Below are 7,690 nucleotides of genomic sequence, written 5' to 3'. Positions count from 1 at the left end.
GCCCCTCCCGCACACCTCTTGCCTCGCTCCGGTGCCGCGCTCGTCGCGCCCCGGCCCGTGCTCACCGTGGTCTCGCCCGCGCCTTCCCGGTCCGGCGCCGTGGCCGCTGTTGCGCCCGCCAGCCACGCCCTGCCGTGGCCCGCCTCCCCTCTCGCCTGCAGCCGGCGCCCAGCCCGCCTCGCCGGTGCTGGCGCGCGCGCCTGCGGCGGCCGCTCGGGTTCGCCCGTTAGCGGGTGGCGACCGCACCCTGCACCCAACGCCCGCAAGGCCCCATGGGCCACTGACCACAGGGGCCCGCCCCCATAACGTTTTATTAAAAAAAAGAAAACGAAAAAGGAATTAAAAAAATAATAAAATAAATAAATAAATAAATAAATGAATAATAACTAAAATAATTAAAATATTAATTAATTAATTAAGTAATTAATTAAGTTAATTAATCCTGATTAGATTAACCTAATCACTAATTAAAATTAACTAATCTGTAATTAAACTAAACAGAGAATGACAGGTGGGTCCCACTGGACCCACACGTCAGGTTGACCAGGTCAATGGTCAACGTTGACTGCTGGCATCACCCTGATGTCATGCTGACGTCAGCTTTTACTGTTCTGGATAATGTTGGGTTAAATAATTAATTAAATTCTAGAAATTAATAAAATCTTTAGAAAATCATATCTTTTAATCCGTAACTCGGATTAAAATATCTTCAATATGAAAGTTGCTCAGAACGACGAGACGAATTCGGATACGCAGTCCGTTCGTCCGTCACACCCCCCTAACCTATCGAACCCGCAACTTTCCCCCTCCGGCTCCTCTGCCCGAAAACACGAAACACCGGGAATACTTTCCCGGATGATTCCCCCCTTAACCAGTACCACCTCATACCACGTTAGGGCATGCCTAGCATCGCTTCTTGACATGTCATGCATTGATATGCATCTGTTTACTTGGTATTCATTGTTTCTTCGCCCTCTTCTCTCCGATAGACTACGAGACCGACGCTGCTGCTGCCCAGTTCGACTACGGTGTTGACGACCCCTCTCTCTTGCCAGAGCAACCAGGCAAGCCCCCCCTTGATCACCAGATATCGCCTACTCTTCTCTATACTGCTTGCATTAGAGTAGTGTAGCATGTTACTGCTTTCAGATACTCCTATACTGCTGCATAGCCTGTCCTTGTTACTTCTGTTGTTACCTTACCTGCAATCCTATATGCTTAGTATAGGATGCTAGTACATTCATCTGTGGCCCTATATTCTTGTCCGTCTGCCGTGCTATACTATCGGGCCGTGATCACTTGGGAGGTGATCACGGGTATATACTATATACTTATACATGATACATGTGAGACTAAAGTCGGGTCGGCTGGTGGAGCACCCGCGAGTGGATCTTGAGGCGGAGCGACAGGGCAGGTTGAGACCGCCTAGGAGAGAGGTGGGCCTGGCCCTGTTCGGCGTTCGCGGATACTTAACACGCTTAACGAGGTCTTGGTATTTGATCTGAGTTGGCTACGAGCTTATACGCACTAACCATCTACGCGGGAGTAGTTATGGGTATCCCGGCATCGTGGTATCAGCCGAAGCACTTCGTGATGCCAGCGACTGAGCGGCGCACGCTGGATTGGACTGGAACGCCACTAGGCTAGGTCTGCTTCCGGCCGCGTTCGCAACATGCAGGTGTGCATTGGGCGATGGGCCCAGACCCCTGTGCGCTTAGGTTTAGACCGGCGTGCTGGCCTCTCTGTTGAGCCTAGGTAGGGCTGCGACGTGTTGATCTTCCGCGGCCGGGCATGACCCAGGAAAGTGTGTCCGGCCAAATGGGATCAAGCGTGCTGGGTAAGATGGTGCACCCCTGCAGGGAAGTTAATCTATTCGAATAGCCGTGATCTTCGGTAACAGGATGACTTGGAGTTGTACCTTGAGCTTATGACAACTAGAACCGGATACTTGATAAAACACACCCTTCCAAGTGCCAGATACAACCGGTGGTCGCTCTCTCTCAGGGGTATGAGGAGGGGATCGCCGGGTAGGATTATTGCTATGTGATGTTACTTGGAGGACTTCAGATCGTCCTCTTCTACCTGTTGCAAGACAGGTGACCAGAAGCGTAGTCTTTGTTAAGACTAGCTATCCCCCTCTTATTCTGGCATTCTGCAGTTCAGTCCACTGATATGGCCCTTTACACATATATCCATGCATATGTAGTGTAGCTCCTTGCTTGCGAGTACTTTGGATGAGTACTCACGGTTGCCTTGTTCCCCCTTTTCCCCTACCTCTACTCGATTGCTGCAACCAGACGATGGAGCCCAGGAGCCAGACGCCACCGTCGATAACGACTACTACACTGGAGGTGCCTACTACTACGTGCAGCCCGCTGACGACGACCAGGAGTAGTTAGGAGGATCCCAGGCAGGAGGCCTGCGCCTCTTTCGATCTGTATCCCAGTTTGTGCTAGCCATCTTATGGCAACTTGTTTAACTTATGTCTGTACTCAGATATTGTTGCTTCCGCTGACTCGTCTATGATCGAGCACTTGTATTCGAGCCCTCGAGGCCCCTGGCTTGTATTATGATGCTTGTATGACTTATTTATGTTTTAGAGTTGTGTTGTGATATCTTCCCGTGAGTTCCTGATCTTGATCGTACACGTTTGCGTGCATGATTAGTGTACGATTGAATCGGGGGCGTCACAAGTTGGTATCAGAGCCGACTGCCTGTAGGAATCCCCCTTTCCAACTCCTTGGCCGAAGTTGAGTCTAGTCGATGAAAATTGTTTTACTAACTTGGTTGTGCGGCCCATGGGCCCACGTCGCCAATTGGGTGGTATTAGGATCTTTTTACTCCTCGATCTTTACTCCGGGATTCTGAACTCTCTTCTATTCGGGTTAAACGATTTTTACTAAAATCTAACTTTAGGTTCTCGAAAATACTTTCTCCCGGAGAGCCCCTTCAGTCCAGATGATCGCTGGCTGCACCAGAAGATTTCGAAGATACTCTCCAATATTCTCTCGAGACCTTGTGCCCGTTGCTTTTGCAATTCCCTTCCACCGGAATATCCCTATGGATAAATACTTACACCCGTCGTCCTTACTTTATACCCAGTCGATCTTGTTATTACAAGATACCTCGAAATTTTCTCTAATGTTTCGAGAATACTTTGTGCGTACTGCCTTGTAGTTCTTTGCTAAATGAATACCACTACGGATAATTTCTCGCACTTACCGAGTATCCACTCATCCCCAGTTGTTTCATGTATGTCACCAATCCTCGAAATATCACTCGATCTTCCGAAAATCTTGAGCATCCTGTTGCTCTTGAAATTCTTGATTGCTTGCATTATGGTTAGTCCCATAAGTCTAGTAATCTTGTTGACACCCATTGTCATTGTCATTTTGAGTCCGTTGATTCGATTTGTTGCGAATGCTCACAATCCTCAAACAGATGCTAGAATTCATCCTTCCGGCTCAGACGTCGTTTTAATCATGAGCTGGTTCTCGCCAATTAAATTGTCGTCGATGTTGCCCCTAAGTCTATTGAACTTATCCATCCTTGATCAGAGAGTCTGCTTCTGATTCTTCGCTTTGTAAATCATAACTCAGCAATTGAGCTCTAAGTTATTCAGTTGTTTCGATAATCCAATGTCTTTGCCTTGCTTCTTCCTCTGGTTGTGTGTCGATACTCACCCCAGATCCTTTGCTGGATTTTATCCGACAATGTCCTTCATATTCAATAACCTTGAGCCTTTCCTAGGATATATACCGCCTTTGGTAAATTGTATCCTCTACTTTGCCAACCATGCTCTGCTATCGAGCTTGTGTTATTTACTCCTGAAGTTTGTGGTATATGTTCCTAAGAGGCCCTGATGGGTTGGACATATGCCTTTCTTTAAACTGTGTGAACCCGGAAACCACTACGGGTCATACTCTACTAGTGTTATGTCAGATAAAATTTCAACACACAATTTCGTTGAAGGCGAGAAGTGAATGAAAGGTTATGCATTAAAGAAGTGGGAGTCGACCTTGAACTTTGTGTTCATGCCCATGGACACGATGTAGATCCTATCATAGAAGCTTCTTGTAATAATAACTATTTCCTTGATATGAAATCATCTGGTATTTATGTATTGATCATTTGCAGTCGTGGTCCCGACCACATTTTCTCCTTGATTCAATTTCTCGGACAAGTTAAAGTGCTTGCCTTTTGCAGATCAATACGCTTGCCCAACCTCTATTTTGATCTTCCTCGATTATTAACCTTTGGTATCTCGAGAACTATGTTGCTTCCTGCGAGTCTTCATCTAGTATTGCTTCTCACCGATCTCGGATCCCCCCCAGGGTCTGAGTTATTAGTCACTCGAGAACACCGATAACTGAATCGAGTCCGCACTGCGATTCAACAACTCTTAGTAATCTCATCGCTTACGAGTTTGTACTCGATCGTGTCATTCCTAGCTGATTGACTACATCATCATTGTCAGGTTGACTGCTTGACCATTTTACCTATGTCCTTCATCCTTGGGACACAATCCCGACAGTGCTCTAAGCTTACATCGAACTTTCACCATCATATTGTTTGTCTTGAGAGATAACTCTAAATTTTGGGATGACATCTTATCTACGGTTATAATAGCCTTTTGCTTCACCATTCCCTTGGCTTGATGCCGTCGCCGAGCGATTGCATCTTCATGGACCCTCTCGACAAAATTTGTCGTGATCATCATCAACATTTTAACTCCTTCCAGGATATCAATCAAATTCATGATGGGAAATACCATCCTTGCCCCTCGATGATCGTGTTATCATCGACCACATCCTTGTCTTCCCTCAACACAAACGTGTTCATGTTTTGGATTGAATCTTGAGTTCCTTGCTACCCAGCATTTGTTCTTCTTCAACTTGAAGTATTACCATCTTTTATGTCAAGAAGGTTGTGAGAATTGCTCCACCTCTTAAGAAATTCTTGGTATAGTGATACTTCTCACCATCACCATTCTTTCTTGGTCCTCGGTTGATTCCAACCGGGGTACCAACAAGTGAACTATGCTGTTTGGATTCTGTACTTCTAGCAACCCTATTGCTTTGAAGTTAATGGTCAACCATTCATTCTTAGACTATTGATTATTGAATCACCATTCTGACATTGGTCGTGCAGCCCAACCCATATTTCGGGTGCACCTTTCAACCAATGTTTAATTGTGTATGTTGTCCTCGAGCATGCTTCATTATATCATTTGATCGGACAAATGCTATCTCCTTATACACATAATTGAGGAGATGCATCTTTTTGGATACCTCGTTGAATTATCACTGAGTCCGTCAGCCACTTCCTCATCCTCTCCTTGGTTTAATGATGAACTCTGGTTTCGGAACTTGCTTCCATAGTTCATTTCCTGAGGATCTTGGAATGTCTCTTCGTCTATTTGTGTTGCACCTTTTCTTCTCGGACATCCTGAGTCTGAGGTATCATGACACCAACCGGATCTGAATCTCGGTCAGATATGATGGTTGGGACAACTTTTCAAGAGTTATAACATTGGTCCCTATATGCCCCGGTAAGGTGATGTCATGCCTAGCACACCGGACCAGAGGACCTAGTGTTATAGTTTCCTTTGTAACAAGGTTAATCATTTTTCCATGAGGAAACTGAATGCCTGTTTAATGAGTTTATCATGATGGATCCTTTGTGTATCCAAAATCCGATTTTTGCTTGAAGACCATGTCAATGCTATCTTGAAGCATGTCTGTGGTACTGCGATTTTCAACAAGAACATTTAAAGCCCAATGCTAAATGCTTCTTGATCAATTATCCAAACACCGTTGTATGGGTAATGTCATGAAAATTTCTCTTCCCTTTCCTAAAGGGGTTTTCTACATTATATCTTGCCACGGATATCATGCTCTGCTTGTCCTTGGGAAGGATATATCCGTGAAATATGTGTTTAAACACATTTTCCTTTCCATTGTTCTGTTTAATATGATAATCATATTTTACTTTCCATTGGTTGTTTGAACCTTTCTTGTGACCTATATGATCTAAGCAGTAATATTCTACTACTTATGTAAACTCCTCGGTGTGCAATTCTGTCAGCAAGAACCTGTTACTATTGTTGATGACATTCTGGTAGCCACCGATGGACGAGAACTTGGCCTAATGGTCCGCCTCGTTCAACGAGCAGGAAAATGGTTCTCTTCGTCCCTCGCCCTTGGTACCGACATTGTTGCCAACAAAACCGACAGGCTATCCTCTGACATACCTTGTTATCTTGACCGTGCAAATATTAGCGCCTTCCTGCTTTTAACCCACATGGTGGGCCCATAACCCACAGTTCCATAGGATCAAAACCTGACTCTCCTGTATGCCCTGTTGCCAACGATAATCCTCGTGCTTGATTCCGTATGTAATGGGTCACCTTTCTATTGTTCTATTCTGGTATCAGACGCAATATTATTTTCGTTGCTCTGAACCCCTTTCACACTATGTTCCAGACAACGAACGATTACCTATCCGCTTGAAACGTCTTATTGTACCTTCTTACTTTACTCTCGATATTTTCTTAAGTTCAATTCGAGAGTTACTTCCTACCCCATTCCCTGAGTTATGTACCAGATAGTCAACCTGGTAAGGCCCGCCCTTCCTGAGTCTTCCCCCATATCCTTTTCGTAAGTACGATGAAGATCCCGAAGAAAGGATGACGACTTCATCATTTAGACCTGAAGCAGAAGTATGAAGGCATCAATATATTGGATTGACCTCTTCGAGAAGAGCAAGCCAGGATGAGAAGACCCGCTATATTCGTTACCAAACCTTCCCCCCTTACTCCCCTCTTAAATCTCGGGACGAGATTTCTTGTAGTGGAGGAGAATTGTGACGCCCGGATAGTTAAGCTACAGTGAACCTCTGCTAATGATGCCACGTCACCTCGGATTACTATTTATAGACTCGCGCCAGTTCGAAACCTAGTTCAAACTTTAAAAATTAAGCAAACAATAAAAGTTTTCAAATCTTAAAACTAAAATGTTCGGAGTGAACCAAATATTACATAGGTAATTATGATGGAGAAACCATACCTTTATAAGATATTTAAATACTATAAGATAATTGAAACAGTAGTGAAAACTATTATTTATATACTTTTAAATATTAATTAATTGCGAAACTAATTTAGCTTGGGTAGCAAGCTAATGTGGCAGTGGCATATTTGTTAACAGCAAATTAGGCGCCATTATAGTATTTTACTAAAACAAAAATAAATGGAAACTAAAAGAAAACACAAAAGAAAATAAAGAAAAAAGGAAAATAAATGAAAGAAAGAAACTAACAAAACAAAAAAAAGAGGGAACCCCCTCCCACGTCCCACTGGCCCAGATGGCCTCGGTGCCAAACAGGCCGGCCCAGCCAGCGCCTACCTCACCCCCTGGGGCGACCGAACCCTAGCGGTTCCTCCCCACTCGCCCCCACGCGCTTTCTCCCTCCCCTCCCGATCCAATCGGGATCGGGCCGACGCCGTACGCCGCCGCCTAGTGCCGCCTCGACCCCGCCCCGCCTCTCCATCGCCGGGCGCCTCCCCTTCCCCCACTTTCCCACTCTCCTCTCGGTCCCATCTGGATCGGGGAGAGACCCGACCCCATCGCCCCCGGATTCCGTCGGCCGGAACGCCGCCTCGCCGCCCTCCTCGTCAACGGACCTCGTC

Source organism: Triticum dicoccoides, chromosome 7A (genome assembly GCF_002162155.2).
Source record: "Triticum dicoccoides isolate Atlit2015 ecotype Zavitan chromosome 7A, WEW_v2.0, whole genome shotgun sequence".
In the NCBI taxonomy this organism is placed as follows: domain Eukaryota; kingdom Viridiplantae; phylum Streptophyta; class Magnoliopsida; order Poales; family Poaceae; genus Triticum; species Triticum dicoccoides.
This window is presented reverse-complemented; position numbering follows the sequence as displayed.